Genomic DNA, 18,589 nt, shown 5'->3' with positions numbered 1-18,589 from the left:
GGTGGGCCGAAGGGCCTGTTTCAGTGCTGTATCTCTAAATCAAATTAAATCAATATATTTTTGGACTCCGAGAGAATCCAGGGATGTGAAGATCAGGCAGGAAAGTGGAGTTGAGGTCTGAGATCAGCCATGACCCTATTGAATGGCAGAGCAAGCTCCTGGGGCTGATACGTTATCTTATGTTTTTCTGAACGCCCTTCTTCTGTATTGTAAAATTATACAAAACTAGCTGAGTTCCTGATAGCTGTCCATTAGCTCCTGCTGGAAAGTTGCATATCTGAGTATCAGATGAGGAGCCAAATGAACTCAGCGGTGATGCCCTCTAATGGAATAGGCTACAAACAGTCATCACCTAGGTTACCAAATGAAGGATGGCCTCTGGTTCTAACAAGTTCCAGCTATTAATTCAGTCAAACCTTTTAGGAGATGAGGAGAAAAAGAAAAAAAAAAGGATAGAAGACAATCTAATGTTTTGCCTGTATTTACAAATAAGTGAACTGCCTGTAGTTTAGGGTTGAAAGAGAGACAATATTGTATTTGACCAATGCTGTTTATGTGCATTCTCTTTGTATATAACTGAAGTGTTCACAATAAGTAAGAATGGTTAATGCTATTTATAACAGTAACACGTGGAAGAGCTCCTAACTTTCAATGACAAAGTTCCCCTTAGATTGAGATGGTTCATACAGTATAAACCAGGAATTGAACTTTGATAAAAGCAAAATACTGCGGATGCTGGAAATCTGAAACAAAAACAAGAAATGCTGGATTCACTCAGCAGGTCTGGCAGCATCTGTGGAAAGAGAAGCAGAGTTAACGTTTCGGGTCAGTGACCCTTCTTCGGAACTGACAAATATTAGAAAAGTCACAGATTATAAACAAGTGAGGTGGGGGTTGGGCAAGAGATAACAAAGGAGAAGGTGCAGATTGGACCAGGCCACATAGCTGACCAAAAGGTCACGGAGCAAAGGCAAACAATATGTTAATGGTGTGTTGAAAGACAAAGCATTAGTACAGATTAGGTGAACTTAGATTGAACTTTGAACTTTTTTGATCTATATGGATCTAGTTTTGTATGCCAGAACAAGAAGGGTTCCGAAGAAGGGTCACTGACCCGAAACGTTAACTCTGCTTCTCTTTCTACAGATGCTGCCAGACCTGCTGAGCGGTTCCAGCATTTCTTATTTTTATTTCAGATTTCCAGCATCCGCAGTATTTTGCTTTTAGTTTTGTATGCCATTGTATCATTCTGTATTAAATGTTCTATAGTTACAGATTGATTTTGTTACATATCAAAGGGAACAAGTTAATTATGGGTAGTATGTTTAGGAAATGTGGCAATTAACGTATTCAAAATGTGTTGAACAAATTTGCCTCTGTTTTATAGGATGTGATGCAAGGAATTGTGCCTTACCTGGGCACATTCCTCACAGATCTCACGATGGTGGACACTGCACTTCCAGATTATGTTGTCAGTCTATTTGTTTTACCACATGTTGGGATTCCTGCTTGGCTGATGGTTGCAATAGTTACCATATCAATGCAGGTTTCTTGAAGATGAGAATAAAAAAGTGACAATGAAATAACTACTGAGATTGATCAAAGGCATACATGTGAAAAAGTACACGCATGGCAATGGTAATTTAGTACTTTGCACTGTGAATCAAACACTGTAAATGAAGATGCATGCAAGTTACTATGCAGCGAGCCATGAATATAACGCTATTTTTTCTGTTTCCTGAAAATGTTGCATAAATTGCACACTTTTATTGTGTCCAGGTCATTTTCTGTTAATGGGACATCACGCACCATTTCATTCTCAAATAGTTGCTGACTTATGTAATCAACTTGGTGTTAATGAATTTGACTGCAGAGAAGGACCAGTCTATTGTACAAAATAATGATTTGGCAGTGGGTGTCTTACACCTTTGGTGTCGTATACATGATTGAGTTTTGCCACATACTAATTTGGAACCAAGTTTACAGGGCTTGTATTTCACTCGTGACCATTTTTGTGCACAATCGAACCTTTCTACAAATTGAATTTTTTTTTTGTCCTTGTTTGTCTCCTTACGGGTGCTTTGATTAACTTTGAAAAGAGATGCAGGGTTAGTATGAATTGCTACATTTTGGAAAACTTTCAAAGTTGTTTGTGGGGACAACATGCCCCTAAATGTTATTGGGCTTTCTTTTTCACTTGGGTGGTGGAGGTGACCAAAACTCAGGGCCATAAGTATAAGATAGTCCCCAATAAATCCAATTAAGAATTCAGGAGAAACCTCTTTACCCAGAGAATGGCTCGAGTACAGAACTTGCTACTGCAGGGAGTAGTTGCGATGAATAGCGCAGATGTCTTTCAGGAGAAGCTACACAAGTGCATGGGAGAGAAGGAAACAGAACGATATTCAGATAAGGTCAGATGAAGTAAGGTGGAGGAAATATAAACACTGGCACAGACCAGATGGGGGAAATAGCATTTTTCTGTTGTTAATTTGATGTAATTTACCTTCCAGTAGTCACTGCTAGGTACAGCCTACACCCGATGTTGATACGTGAATTAAATTTCTACTTAATTATGTCTAGGTGTGACTGGAAGTTTTTCATTAATCATGAAAGTGGATGGCTAATTTCTCAATATTTCACACAGTATTTTCCTTCAGAAGATAGACATCAGTTACATTCATGACATGTCAGAGATTCCAAGAGGGAGTGCAGCTCTTAGGTTAACACTGGTGATGGGCATTTTTCCTTCATATTTCTCACATTGCTGGTACCAACCTTTCAAACATGCATTTATTGCCATGGTTACTGTTGAGGATATCTGTAGTAATTTCATTTCATGTCACAGCATTCTGCAGAGAACCTGAAAATAATAACATGATAGGAATTTGACCATGTGGAAAGTAGTGACATTTCATTTTTGAAAGTGTAACGTGAGTTCCAATTTTCGCCTAGCCCAGGAATGGAGTGGTCAGATGCAGTTCAGCGACTCAAGTCAGCTAATACCCCGAAAAGCTATATTGTGTGAAGGGTGCAAATCTGGAGTTCGTTGTGGACTTAACGAATCGAATAATTCAGAATTTATCAGCATTATTCTGGTTTCTTTATTGTAATTCAAATAGGATTTTTCAAAAAATGCATTCACTGTTTTCTTTTACTGAAATCACCTTGGCTATGAAGCAGGAAAACTGGATAGGGTCTCCAGCTCCTAGTGTGCTAACCAGTGACACCTTCACCACCACCTTTTCTCATGAAAAGCGAATATCAAAACAAAATTGAAGACAGGATCAGACATCATGGCTGTGATTCTCTCATGCTTGAAAATCCTGTCAACTCTCACTGTCCGGACTCCGCTAGGCAGAATCCTTCATTTGCTGAGGACTCCCAGTGCCTGTGGAATGCTATTCCGGTCAGAATTTAAACAAACTTTCTCTGGATACAAATGTCACTGGCAAAGCTGGCATTTATTTTGCATCCCTTATTGCCCTGAGAAGATGCAGGGGACAGGCCCTATCCTTGAGCTGCTGCTGTTATTTTGATGATAGTGCTTCCCCCAACAGTATTGGGTTGGGAATTTCAGGATTCGGACCCAACAATAAAGGAAGGATGGTGTTTGGCAATGTTTTGCAGTGATTACACAATACCATCATTTAGTCTTCTGTTGTGACCAGGTGAGAAAGGGGTCTAGGGTTCCCTTTCAGACTTCACCAGGTCTTAACATAACAGGGTTTAATTTTAAACACACCATGATTTTAGTTCACCCTTGGTGAATCCTTGTTCACTGCTTTCCAATTATAAGACAAAGAAACCAACACAAACAGGCTTTCTTAGGTTTAAAGAAGAAAAATTGAAATTTATTAAACTTAAACTCTAATTCGGTTGACACCTACGGATATATACTGCATGCTTGCATGCATACGCAATACACACATGCAAATAGAGACAAAAAAGAGAAGAAAACTGAAGTGGAAAAGTCTGAGGCAATATCTGATGAGTTGTTGTTACGGTTCTTCGAGCTCACTGCAGAATCCTTGACTGTAGGTAGATCTTGCTTTTTGTTGGGACCCAGTATTCTTAAACCTTGTTTGCTGGAGGAGGCTCTTCTCCCTTGGGGTTCATGTGTCTTCAGTGGATTCAGAGGCTTGTGAAAAAGAGATGGGAGCAGACAGGAGAGAGATCTTCTCAGTCCAAGAGCAACAGACCTTCTGCCCAATCCGTTTGTATAAATCAGACCAGTGAGAGTCATTCAAAAAGGAAATAGTGAGAGATCAGGGCCAACATGTTCCCGCAAAGGTAAAGGATAGGACCAACAAGTCCAGGGAACCCTGGATGTCAAGGGATATAGACGATTGTTTAAGGAAAAAAAAGGAGGCTGATGGCAGATTCAGAGCGCTGAAAACAGCGGAGGCCCTGGAGGAGTATAGGAAGTGTAGAGGGGTACTTAAAAAAGTAATTAGGAGAGCGAGAAGCGGACATGATAGAACACTGGAGGGCAAGATAAAGGAAAATCCCGAGGCGTTTTATAAGTATATTAAGGGCAAGAGGGTAACCAGGGAAAGAGTAGGGCCCATTAGGGACCATAGTGGCAATCTGTGTGTGGAGCCGGAGGACACAGCTGTGGTTTTAAATGATTATCTTTCATCTCTATTCACTTTGGAGAAGGACGATGTAGGTGTAGAGATCAGGGAAGGGGATTGTGATATACTTTAACAAATTAGCATTGAAAGGGAGGAAGTATTAGGTGTTTTAGCATGCTTAAAAGTGATAAATCCCCAGGCCCAGATGAGATGTATCCCAGGCTGTTAAGTGAGGCAATGGTGGAGACAGCAGGGGCTCTGACTCAAATTTTCAGAGGACTGGAGTACAGCAAATGTGGTACTATTATTCAAGAAGGGTAGCAGAGATAAACCATGTAATTACAGGTCAGTGATTCTAACATCAGTGATAGGCAAACTATTGGAAAATATTCTGAGGGACAGGATTAATCTCCACTTGGAGAGGCAGAGATTAATCAAGGATAGTCAGCATGGCTTTGTCAGGGGGAGACCATGTCTGACAAAACTTAATTGAATTTTTCGAGGAGGTGACTAGATGTGTAGATGAGAATAAAGCAGTTGATGTAGTCTACATGGACTTCAGTAAGGCTTTTGGGAGATTGGTAAAGAAGGTAAGAGCCCATGGGATCCAGGGCAATTTGGCAAATTAGATACAAAATTGGCTTTGTGGCAGGAGGCAGAGGGTGATGGTCAAGGGTTGCTTTTGCGATTGGAAGCCTGTGACCAGTGGTGTACTACAGGGATCAGTGCTGGGACCCTTGCTGTTTGTAGTGTACATTAATGATTTAGACGTGAATATAGGAAGTATGATCAGTAGTTCACAGATGACACAAAAATTGGTGGCGTTGTAAATAGTGAGGAGGAAGGCCTTAGAATACGGGACAATATAGATGGGCTGGTAAGATGGGCAGAGCAGTGGCAAATGGAATTGAATCCTGAGAAGTGTGAGGAATTTTGGGAGGATTAACAAGGCAAGGGAATAAGCAATGGATGGTAGGACCCTAGGAAGTACAGAGGGTCAGAGGGACCTTGGTGCAGTTGTCCATAGAAGGCAGCAGCACAGGTAGATAAGGTGGTTAGGAAGGCATACAGGATACTTACCTTTATTAGCTGAGGCATAGAATATAAGAGCAGAGAGGTTATGATGGAGCTGTATAAAACACTAGCTGGGCCTCAGCTGGAGTACTGTGTACTGTTCTGGGCAACACACTGCAGGAAGGATGTGATTGCACTGGCGAGGGTGCAGAGGAGATTCACCAGGATGTTGCCTGGGCTGGAGCATTTCAGCTATGAACAGAGACTGGATAGGCTAGGGTTGTTTTCCTTACAGCAGAGAAGACTGAGGGGGGAACCTGACTGAGGTGTACAATATTATGAGGGGCATTGATAGGATAGATAGGAAGAAACTTTTTCCCTTAGTGGAGGGGTCAGTAACCAGGGGGCATAGATTTAAGGTAAGGGGCTGGAGGTTTATCGGGGATTTGAGGAAAATGTTTTTTAACCAGAGGGTGGTTGGAATCGGGAACACAGTGCCCGAGGTGTGGTAGAGGCAGGAACCCTCACAACATTTAAGAAGTATTTAGATGAGCACTTGAAATGCCATAGCATACAAGGCTACTGGCCAAGTGGTGGAAAATGGGATTAGAATAGATAGGTGCTTGATGGCCGGTGCAGACACGATGGGCCAAATGGCCTGTTTCTGTGCTGTATAACTCTGACTCTATGACTTTAAATTCAAAAACTCAGGTTTCCCGGCAGGTTAGTCATGTGACTAGCTGATTTGACCATGTCCGTTTGTATATTTGGTCATCTTAGCAATCAACCTGGAATGTGAGCTCCCTCACCTTCAATGGCTGGTGATCAAAAGTCCATTGTGGGTTGAATGGGTCAGGGAGTGGCTGCTTTGTCCTTCGAAACACTGTCTGTTAATATGCAAATATCTTCTTCAGCCACGGCTGATGAGTTTAACATGTCCTTTCTCAACCATACTAACAGATTTAATTCAATGTTCTTGACAAAATTAATGTGCCTCATTCTTGGCAGGTGGGGACCTAGCATGAAACTTCACTACTGGTATCAGCAAAAGTGACCATATAGCTGTTGGATCAGAGTAAAAACCCAATTGGTTTACTAAAGTTCTTTAGGAAAAGAAACCTGACATTCTTACCTGACCTGGCCCATGCAGGGTCAACCCTTAACAGCCCTCTGAAGAAGCTTAGCAAGCCACTCAATTCTATCAAACTGTGACAAAAAGGCGGCCAGCACCGATCTTCTCAGGGATAACTGGGGACAGGGAATAAATTCTGGCCTTGCCAGCAATACTCATATCCCGAGAATGGATGAAAAAAACATTTTTTTTCAGCTATTCAGCCTATCCAACAATGGTGCAAACCCACAAACTTTTCTCCTGTGATTTGTTCTACCATCTGAACCTTGTAGCAAATTACAGTCCTCTTACTCCTAGTCATTCATATTTCTAGATCTGGATTACAGTTATATGCTTCATCCAATTAAAACTATCAGAACGAATGTGTAAATAACAATGTACATTTCCTCTGCTTTTCAGTGTTGGTGATCCTGGACAATGCCAATATGTTTTATGGTCGGCATCCTGCAAATTTTGGCTTTGTTCTGAGAAATCAAAACTCAGACAAACAGGTTAAGCTGCAAACTCAGTCATGCTTGACACTACCCAAAGCATCCAAAAAGGGAACAGTGAATGCACTGACAAAGCAAGATTACACTATGAGGAGAGTAACCTTTCATGCAGTTGTGATGACTATTCAGTATTGAAAACCCTGGAATATATGTGAATAAATCACCTTGGCAGAATTCTACGTAAATTACTCGACAACATGGAGAGCATTAACCGAACCCCAAACTCTAATGCAATGCTTGTCTGCTGTTGATATGTTTTGCACATCAGCCTTTTCAAAACAAGGCTGGGCTTTATACAGGATGGAGGATTGAACCGTCACCAGTGTCTGCAGGCTAGCCACAGACTTGATGAAGATTGTGTGCTTGTGAATCAGTTGAAAGAGAAAATAAACCTTTGTTACGTACGATTGTGTCGACAAATTGCGATTGAATTGGCTCGGGTTCTTCCATGGTCCTTTGTAACAAGTGAACCGTCTGCCATCCAGTCACTGGCTAGACGATGAATACTTCAACAAACGTGTTTCGATTGGCCTTTGAATGCTTCAGCAGACTTTTCCTGCCTTCTCTCTTATTATTCCAGTGGTTTAATCTCTTCTGCATGCACTGAATCAGACTTGCCTTCAACGAAGGACAACTGCAAGAAATTAGGAAAAAGTTTATCATTGCCATTGATGTTGCACTTGATTTGAATTCATGTTCAGCTTTATATTGAACTCTTATTTTGTATATTGTTATGAGTCCATATTTATTGTTTACACTTGGAATCTATCTTTTAAAACTGAAGGGCTGAACTTTGGGTGTTTTTTTTGAAAGGCAGTTCAACAAAAGGTTGACCAGTAAACAAGTTCTTACTGGAAAGCATGTGAATACAGAAACAGACATGGCCAAACCAGCTAGTCATATGTAAATAGCTTGAGTTCGCTGCTCATAACCACTCACATCTGCATGTTTCATGCATTGAGAGATCACCTACCTGAACCAGACAACCTGACCATTATTGAAAGCCGTATCCTGGAAATCAAGCCCAGTGATTGGGTAACAGCAGCGTTGCCATGTTTTTCCATCAGCTGATCAGAACAGAGTAACAAAGCCACACACACTTCAATAGTCCAGATGCTCTTTACAAAATATTATTGTGAACTATTTTCATTCATCATCTGCAAGGTCTTTTTTTCTTCTTCGAGGCACAGGGTTATACTGCACAGAAACAGGCCCTTTGGCCCCTCGTATCTGTGCCGGCCATCAAGCACTAAACTATTCTAATCCCATTTTCTAGCACTTGGCACCAGCCTGGAATGCTATGGCGTTTCAAGTGCTCATATAAATACTTCTTAAATGTTATGAGGGTTCCTGCCTCTACCACCTCTTCAGGCAGTGCATTCCAGATTCCAACCACCCTATGAGTGAAATCTTTTTTCCTCAAATCCCCTCTAATCCTCCTGCCCTTTCCCTTAAATCTATTCCCCCTGGTTATTGACCCCCCCGGCTAAGGGAAAAAAGTTTCTTCCTATCTAACCTATCAATGCCCCTCATAATTTTGCGTACCTCAATCATGTCCCCCCTCAGCCTTCTCTGCTCTAAGGAAAACAACCCTAGCCTTTTCAGTCTCTCTTCATAGCTGAAATGCTCCAGCCCAGGCAACATCCTGGTAAATCTCCTCTGCACCCTCTCCAGGGCAATCACATCCTTCCTATAGTGTGGTGCCCAGAATTGTACACAGTACTCCAGTTGTGGCCTGACTCGCATTTTGTACAGCTTCCTGATTTGTACCAATGTTCACCACAAAGTTTTTTTTTTAAATGTATTTCTCGTCATCGAGAAAATGACAGTGGGCATATCCAAAGAATATCTGGTGCGGTCAGTATGATTTTCAATCCCGCCCAACCCTCTTGCACCACCACCACCACCCGCCCCCCATCCCAACCCCTCCATTTTAGTGTAAGAGTCAAAAAGTTATTCACCCAAGTGGTGATCTGAACAATCTGATTTCAAACTTCTTGTGTGACCAGATTCCACATTCCCTATTTTGTAATGTCTGCCCCCAGCCCATGCTGAAATGTCTGGCTTAATTTGCTGTTGCCTTTGGCATCTCCTCAATTTTCCTTGTATCCCCATCTACTCTCCTTCCCCATATCTATGTGTATCTATCTATCTCTTATCACCACTCGCTTGATCAGATTCAAAGTTGGTGTTCCGAAGGCTGCTATAATTCGAATCCCTAAGCTCTAACCAAACTAAAGTTTTTCAAAAGGTTTGAAACAATCTTTCCACTCAAGAAATCCAAATGAGTGACCTTTTCTACGATTGGAATAAAGTATTTTAAATACGACCAATTATTAATAAGTGAATAAGTTGATTTTGCTTTGAATTTGTAACATTGTATTCTTCTTCTCACTCTCTCCCTCTAAATGCATCTCTCTTATCTTGATTAAATTTATGAATGTGGAATTGTGGTAGCAGTTTTGCTGACCTTGGGGTCTACAGCTCTTTGCTTTAATGACTCGTTTGTCTGCAGCAACCCACACAGACGTTATCAACGGGCAAATGTGATATCTGGAGTACGCACTAACTTAAGGAAAATAATAGCTTATTATGTACAGCCTCATGCGAAGCTGACCTCGGATTCTACATGGTGTATAGTCACGAAGGCCGTCCTGTGTCCATCTTGTAGTTTTGTAACTAATTGGGAAACTGTCAGCTCGGCATCTGTTGTACTATATAAATCCGCGGAGATCTGGAGCGCTTTGGAGTAGCACCGGACCGTGATTAGGAAAGGTGTGCTCCCCATGATATCATGCAATAAAATTTGTTAATGCTCAAGGTCTGAGCCCGGAGAATTTCTTTGACAATCAAATTTCTTCCCAAGTTAGGGAAAGACGCTGTGACAAGACGGAACGCCAGGAATAGTAAAACAATTAAGGTGACCTTGAGGGATTGACAACGGCGCCAGCGCTAGTTTGTCTTTGTTTGGTTTGTTGTTCATTTCTCCACAGATCATAGATCCGCGCTTCGGAACTGAGGAAGTGATTAAAGGGTCCGAAGATGGGGTCGATGAGTTCTAAACGTAAGAAAGAAGGGCCGCCCCCGGGGACAAGTAAACCATGTCCCACTGAGAAAGGCGGCCCACGTCCATTTGCCCCCTCGAGGAAGACGCAGAAGCGCCACGGTAAATACGTGCAATGTAAAACGAAGGTAGGAGACCCCCTGGTTCCGCCAGGGTCACCGGCCGTTATTGTTTGGAAGGAGACAGGCGACAGTAGATATGTTATCCCTTTCACCTCCGATCTATACGAGTGGTCCCACGGCAACTGGCCTTATGGAGGCTCCTTTAAATTGGAAAAGGTTGATTACTGGAGGACGTGTGTTGAGAGTGGGTGCGGCGACCCCTCCTGGGATAATGCTTACATGCTCCGGTGTTTAGATAAATTTAAAGAATTGCGAAAGGCCATCAGCCCCCTAAGCCTGAAGAAAGAAGAAAATCATTGACAAAGTTTATGGCAGAGTGAAATAAAAGACTATGTTTTAGAGTAAAAACAAGTTACTGTGTCTTTGATTCAAATGTGTGAATGTTGGAAGTGTCCACGAATGAATTGAATGTCTGGGATGTACAGCTTGTGTTCTGTACAAATTGTGTTCTGTAGAACTGACTGTTAACTCTTTGTTGTCTGGCTTTAATGTTGAAAGCATCAGTCTATTAAGTTGTTTGGAATTGAATGAGTGTGAAAAGTGATTGTTGAGTGTGTTCATTTCGATTTAAGATTGTGCACCCAGGAATGGGATATAAACTTGAATTATATTTTAAGTTAAAGTTTTATTATTTTAAAAGTTGGTTTTGCAACTGTGAAAAGGCAATGAACAATTTTCTAAGAAATAAGCTTCAGCCTTGAAGGTCTGAAGATGTTTGGCAGAAATCCAATTTGAAGTTGACAACTCCTGCTTTAATTGGAGTTCCAGTTTAAAATCTGTTCTAGTTTCTGGAGTTTAAATTAAAGACATGTTTTATTGACTGTTCAGGAGCAAATGTCAGGAATTGGATATTGGTTTAAGAGAGAGATGGATAAACAAAGGAGATATAGGAAAGATTCTGTCTGTTTAAAAAGCTGGTGTTAAATCTTTTGTTATAAGAATGTTAAATAACTTTTTCTTTAGTTTTTGGTTTTATTAGTCATTTGAAAAGGCGCCTGAAGAACAAGAAAAATGACGTAATTTACCTATCTTTTAAAATAAACACGTGCTATTCTGTTCTGTGTGTAGTTAATAAGTATTATAAGTTAATAAGTCTGAATTAAATTAATACTGTTAAGGTTAATTGACCTGTTAAGTTGAAAAACTGGAAATTTAATTTGTGGCCACAATGAACTTTCAAGTTTATTATGTCAAGTTTTGGAGGAGCCTTCAGTTCCGGACACAAGGCTCGTTCATATAACATTGGCAGTTTTGGTTTTTAAATATTTATTGCAGTGAATTGGAATTTGGAATCATCTTTGTTATAAAAAAAAATCCTGGCATTAGAAACCTCTTACAAAAGATGCTAAAAATTTGAAAACAATTGCAGTTTGATCTAAAATGCTGTCTTTCCTGAAGGAGATGTTTTCCTTCGAAGTTGATAATGTTACTAATGATTTTGTTGTTTTCAAATCCTAAGGATAGAAAAAAAGTTTAAAATGGACAGTAGTTCTTTTCGATCAGAAAAGAAAGGTTACGTAAAGGTGACGCAGCTGAGAATGTTTTGCTCCGCCCCCTTGGAGACAAACAAAGAACTTAACCCTGCTGCAGCTTTTTGCATTGCTGAGAGTAAAATTTATACATATTGGACATTGTTAAATTTTAAATTTCTAAATTGACAGATACAAGTGTGCAAATTAACCCATTGGGCTCGGGGACAGAGCCACAATGGATTCTTTGTGGGTTTTTTTTTTAAAGCAGGTGACGGCAGGTTCCAAGGCCATGTGAGAACTGATGGCACAGCAAGAGATCCAGCAGCTTTGAGAATTTAAGAATTTAATTGCAGACATCAAATGCCATAGCATCTTTATCAATGAGACAAAGTGCTTGAGAAGGAGAGATAGTTGCAAGCACTTCTGTCTTTAATGTACAAAAAGTACAACCAAGTCTGGGCATAAGAAATTGGAATCAATAAACAAAATTTAATTGATATGAGTGGTTATTTAAAGCACTCAAAGGGAAATTTATCTGATATTTAAGAGGACAATCAAAGTTTTAGAAAATAAAAACAAAACAGTCTAAGTGGTTTACTGTGTTGGATATTAGCATTGGGTTCTTTAAGTTTACGTTCCAGGGACAACAGTTCACCTGGACGTGTCTCTCCCAGGGATTTTATAATAATTGATCGATATTCCACCTTCCTCCAGAAGGTCAGAGTGAAAGTTAAGCTGAAAAAGGCACAGATAATGAAGGAAAAGGTTTCTTATTTGGGAATAGTAGTAACACAGGGAAAGCATGAGATAGAGCAAAAGTGAGTGCAGACAATCCTCGAACTCCCCCTAGCGCAAGATATTAAAGTTCTAAAACAAAAGAGGACAGTTCCTATTCCAGGTTGTGAGATTAAACAGACAAAAAGCACCAACCCCCACGATTACCCCCACATCCGAATTACCGACGAGTAAGGTTACGACCCAGAAGTCACAAGTGACTGGTCTCCCTTGACCTGCCTTAACTGCAGGACCAGAAAATGGATTTGCGATAATAAAAACTAATAAAATTGTATATGATAATATAAAGCTTGAGTTGGTACCGGTATTATTGAATATCTCAGATTGGAGGCAAATTGATGCAGGACAGGTGCCAGTTTGGATCAATGACACCCAGTTGGAGGACTTAGCTAGTCACACAAATGATAAAATTACCAGGTGCCAACTCAGAAAACTTAAGGTATGGAAAGGTCAGGAGTGTGTAAATACAGGATCTATGAGTATTGGAGTAGTGTTGGGAATACCTGTAATTCTGAGATAAGTTAGGGATGCAAATATACAAAGTAGAAAATATAGGAGTGATGAGGGGAAAAGATTACATAAAATACTATGATATATTACCCTATGTTATGGAAATGTTATGGAAATTGGAAAAGAGGTAATTGGAACAACATTGTCCATTGTCTGAGTGTAGTCTGGAAAACCAGGTGGTCATATGTCCTCATCCTATAAATAAAATGGCAGAATCAAAATGTGGATTTAATGCCACTGTAAATTGCAACATGGAGACTAGGAAAGCATTGTCAGGGTTAACCCATGTGGCCTATATGGAAAAGGGGAGATATTGCTTAACCACCACAGTGAAGGAGTACCAGTATGGACATAAACGGACTTGGCTGGTGAGCAACAGTACATTTTGGTTCAACCCACAAATACCAACCCGAGTAGGGAAGATGGAGTTGGTAGAGATACATAAACAAAAGACAGAAACGATAACTGTGACAGAAAGTATTAAGGAGGATTTGACAAATTACCTGCGGGACTATGAATATACTATTCAGCCATTGCCCACAGGCTTGGGTAGAGAGAGACAGCAGCTAGAAGTCATTGCTGTAGTGTACTACAATCTGGAACAACAGTCGAAGATGCTACAAGATGAGATTGACGAGATAAATGGCAGGAGGACTTATAGAACTGGGGGTCAGACGTGCAGATACACCCCTGGTTTAGAATTGGGTATCATGGTATTATATGTGACCTACTTAATTTGGCAACGTTCGAAATTAATTAGGCGATGTAAGAGGATGTATGAACACAGGTTGGACAGCTACCCGAAAAGCAATTAGTGTTCGAACTTGCTCTGTCAAAGGACGAACAATTAGTTATGCCATAAAAGGGTAATTGTATAACCTTTTCATATATACTTAAAATGAATTAATGAATGATCAACGTACTCTAAGAATGGAATTGTATTATGTTTGCACAATCGATTATGTAACAGTGATGCTTAAATGAAATTGTAATTGTACAAGTGTACCACCTTTTATGTTGTAAACAAGTAATTGAAGCCCCTGCAAAACTTATGCCTTTACAGAGTTCCCGCAGGCCCCTCTTGTGGCACAAGCAGGCAACGTATTGAGTGCGACCCCTCCGGGTGTTGAAGGCTGTTTCTAGACAAATAGAGACCATCAAAGGCACCTAGGTGGGATCAAGGGAAGGATTCTTAAAAGTGTTTTGAAGAATCAATGGGGGGACTGTGAGAACAGAATTTTATGGGGACATTTAAGATGAAATAATTATAATCAATCATGTATTGCTAACAAGCTAGCTTCAGTGCTGCAGGGAGGGACAGCTTATCAGAAATGACTTCATAACTTCAGGGCTGCAGAGGCAACTTGGCCTTGCAGCTGGTACAGCGCAATAGCAGAGAGAGACATTGTGCTTCAGCAACACTCTTCTTATCTCATCACCCAGACATGACACATTCCTAAGGAACAGTTAGTGTGAGAAACATACTGACCAGGCAAACCCACGCCCCTTGTCCGAGGGTAGCTCAGCCTAACGTTCCCAGGGAGATAGGGGAATAAGAAACTGCTTGAGGAGAGGATGACAAGACAGTAAGTACCCCAATTAGACCCTGAGAACTATCCTTCTGATTCCGAGCCTCCACCGCCGGATAATCCCCCAGGACCTGCTCCTTTGATCTTATGATCAAAAACGAGGGATTGTGGTGGCAGTTTTGCTGACCTTGGGGTCTACAGCTCTTTGCTTTAACGACTCGTTTGTCTGCAGCAACCTGCTAAGCAAAACCGCAACCCACACAGACGTTATCAACGGGCGAATGTGGTATCTGGAGTACGCACTAACTTAAGGAAAATAATAGCTTGTTATATACAGCCTTATGCGAAGCTGACCTCGGATTCTACATGGTGTATAGTCACGAAGGCCGTCCTGTGTCTATCTTGTAGTTTTGTAACTAATTGGGAAACTGTCAGCTCGGCATCTGTTGTACTATATAAATCCGCGGAGATCTGGAGCGCTTTGGAGTAGCACCGGACCGTGATTAGGAAAGGTGTGCTCCCCATGATATCATGCAATAAAATTTGTTAATGCTCAAGGTCTGAGTCCGGAGAATTTCTTCGACAATCAAATTTCTTCAACAGGTGTGCTTTGGTCTAGATTTCCATGTTTTATACAATGGAGGCATTTTATTGGTGCTAGAATAATGGAATTCTGTGTTGGTGTTCCTATAATGGTGGAGTAGTTCCCAGACTTTCAATGAATTAATTTGGCATGTTCTGTTGTGTTAAGAAACAAAATTGTATTGTTGGCTGATTTTGCTGCTTCATGACATCCTGAAACATTTTATAACTAATGGATTGCTTTCAAATCGCAGCCATTTATGTAGGCAGATGTGGCTGTCAATTTGTGTCGGCTTGAATTATATGCTGAACTCCATACAGAGGATTCAACCCACAAAAAAATGCTACCAACAGTCCCAAACTGACATTAAGACAACATCATTGTTTGTAAAACTGAGCTCTTAATCTGTGATCTATCATCCCAATAAATTTAAAAATAGTAAATGCAAGAAAAGTTACTGCCCTTAGAAAGGACTCACTATTGTCTCGTTAAAAATCTTCAGCACAATAAATACTAAAAGTAGAACTGAGATTACTACCCTCCAGTGTTAGAATTAGCAGATATCCAAACAATCCTAAAGTGGAATCATTAAATGCAAATTTGTTTTTGTTCAGTAATGTATGACATAATATTAGTATTTACAGACCTCTGAGCTCAGACATCCTCATCCAGAGGATTGAAGTTGATAGCTGCAGTGGCGATCCATGTGACACATCCTGCTCCATATGGAAATGAGGCAATGAATTTATTAGGTAGTGAAGGTAACCCATGACAGGTGATGTAGGTGAGTTCTCAGCATTTCCACAATGAGTACATACCCATCATCTATGTTCGATAGTCAGGCTCGCCAAGAGTTACAATTACAAATTAAGATAAAGATTATTTTTTCAATCCTCAGGCTAGGCCTGGCTGTATTCAGGTTTTTATCTATGTATTGGATATTTCTCTGCTATAAATTCTTTTAAACATTTGATGAGTAGAATTTCATAAACAGAATTAAATATTCAGACAATTAGGCTCGATTGACCTGCAAAAGACTTGAAGAACAATTCTTTTCAATAAAAATGGCAAACACCCTCTCTGGTTATTGAAATAATGGAATGAAGTGGTTTAGAAAACATCAGACTTTCATTGGCAGGCCATTAATTATTGAAACGACCATTCTCTTGAATGACACCACCTTAATTTTTTTTGAATACATGCAATTTGCAACAGGCAGAGCATTCAGTTCATAAAGCAGTGAGTTGGTTTGGACCTTGTAGAGATTAGGTGAAACGAAGGAATGAAGAATTATGAACCAAAAATAGTCTGGAAGAGGACAGAAATGTGGCGGTGTAGATGCCTCATTTATAAAAGGTGGCTAAAACAGCGAGAGCTGAGAACACAAATATTTCTCAGTGAAGGACTGAAATGTAAATTAAACTCACTACAGCTAAGGCAGATTCCACATGTTTTGCATCTATTTACAGTTGCTTGTCATGAAATATATTGCATGGTAAGGACCAATAGTCTTGTGACTGAAACTGACTCAAGTAAATTTCATATACTGGATGGACTCCTGAAGATTTCACCTGCTTGAGATTTCCAAATTGGTAACACGAGGATCGCTGTACTGCAGGCAAGATTGTGAACTGTAAAATACATCTTTCCAGTCTCTAGCTGGAGTTCAGAATTGTTATGAATGATCAGCAGTATTCTGCTACAGATTTATTATGTGCTAGAAGCTCAGTGCTGAGGAAGATGAAATTGGAATATAAAACTGAATCTTCTTGATTTTTGTCTAATTCCAGATACATGGTGTTGAATTTTCAATTGCCTCTGAGGCACATACAGGTGCAGGCGGCATTGAAAATAGCATGCTCGATGGCATCACTAGATCACAACATCTCTGGAACGCAACATGATTTTCAAAGGGAGGGCTGGAGGAGAGCAGGCAACCCTCAAATTAACTGACTGTTGAGCTCATTGTGAAGCTCATTAACAAGCTTTTGAGCAGCTGTTTTAGATTTTCAATTGGGGGGCATGGGGAAAACTGAGGGTCTGAGATATGTTAGGGTGCAGTTGTCATGAATACAGCGGGGAGTCTCGAATGCTAATAGAGTGCTAATGGTCAACAAATTTAAGATGGAGATTTATGCTTGGCTTTTCAACCAGTGGCACAGAGTTGCCATCGCTGGTACCGAGGGGCTTGCATTTGTGAGCAGAGTGGTTGGACTTCTGAGAGGGACGTGAGGTTTCTGGCATCAACTGGGCATCAGAGGTTGTTAGAGGAAGCCTGGTGAATGAATAAGTTGTAGCTGATGGAGTTGTGATGGGAACAGGCTACTCTGACACTGGACAATGTAACGAGGAGGAGTTTCAGCAGGATGCATCCTCCTGGTCTGGAGGAGGCCAGAGGAGCTGCAGTGGGAAGAAGGCACTACCCAAGACATCAGCAGTACCTCGCAAGAGTCAGCCGGCTGCAAATGACAGAGTGCCAGTACTGTAGGAAGCTGCGTCTATCCAGGTAGATGGATGTTTGCACTCTGGTCCACAATGACCTGAGACTTCACGGCCCCCATGGCAGTCCCCTACCTGAATTCCTCAAACTATTATTCATCTGGGTCTTTCAAACGATCAGCTGTGCAGCTGGAGGCATCTCATCATGCTATCAGGCAGGACATGGATGCCCTATTCTGGGGGCTGGTGTAGTGGTGGCGGTGGGAGAGACATTACATGCATTTTGAGACAGATGGGCCAACGCAGGCAAAGAGGACATTAGGGTTTGGTGCCATCTATGGATTCTTCAGATCCAGTGGGTCATCGATTGCACCCATAACACTATCAAGGCACCAACCAGCCAGCCAGCCAGATGCCTGAACAGAAATGTCTTCCACTCAATGAATGTCCAGATAGTCTATGACCACAGAAAATGCATCTTTCAGGTCTGCGCCTGGTTCCCAGGCAGGTGTCGTGATGCCTTCATTCTTCCAGAGTCCCAGGTGCCATACCTCTCAAACCAACATCCAGGCTCTGTGGGTGGCTGCTGGGAGATAAGGGTTTTAACTTCCGAAAAGGTTGTGCCTATTGTGTGCATACTTTTAAGAGGTGTGGCTATGTTATCATGCCAGCAGAATAAGAGTTGTGATGCAACACAGCATGTGACTTCTGGGTTGGGACAGACTTAAGTAACAGGACAGTGAAGACCTGTGTGTACATGCAGAACATTCCTCAAATAAAGAATCCATGTTACTGCACTGCTGATCCCATCTTGAGTGGTCAGTGCTTTGAGCACAGTAGCATAGAGGCGAAGAGAACATG

General features: G+C 41.0%; 1 long non-coding RNA gene across 1 annotated transcript in view; it reads right to left on the bottom strand.

Annotated features, from left to right (window-relative positions):
- Window positions 1-1,294: 1,294 nt before the first annotated feature.
- The window catches only part of LOC137373104 (uncharacterized), a 34,890-nt gene continuing 17,595 nt past the window's right edge, over window positions 1,295-18,589 (bottom strand). Inside the window, exons 2-3 of the long non-coding RNA XR_010975584.1 lie at window positions 7,620-7,848; window positions 1,295-2,863 (exon numbers count right to left, since the gene is read on the bottom strand). This is a non-coding gene — a long non-coding RNA (uncharacterized lncRNA). The remainder of the gene's footprint in view (window positions 2,864-7,619; window positions 7,849-18,589) is intronic.

The sequence above is a fragment of the Heterodontus francisci genome, chromosome 8, assembly GCF_036365525.1.
Source record: "Heterodontus francisci isolate sHetFra1 chromosome 8, sHetFra1.hap1, whole genome shotgun sequence".
In the NCBI taxonomy this organism is placed as follows: Eukaryota; Metazoa; Chordata; class Chondrichthyes; order Heterodontiformes; family Heterodontidae; genus Heterodontus; species Heterodontus francisci.
This window is presented reverse-complemented; position numbering and strand designations above follow the sequence as displayed.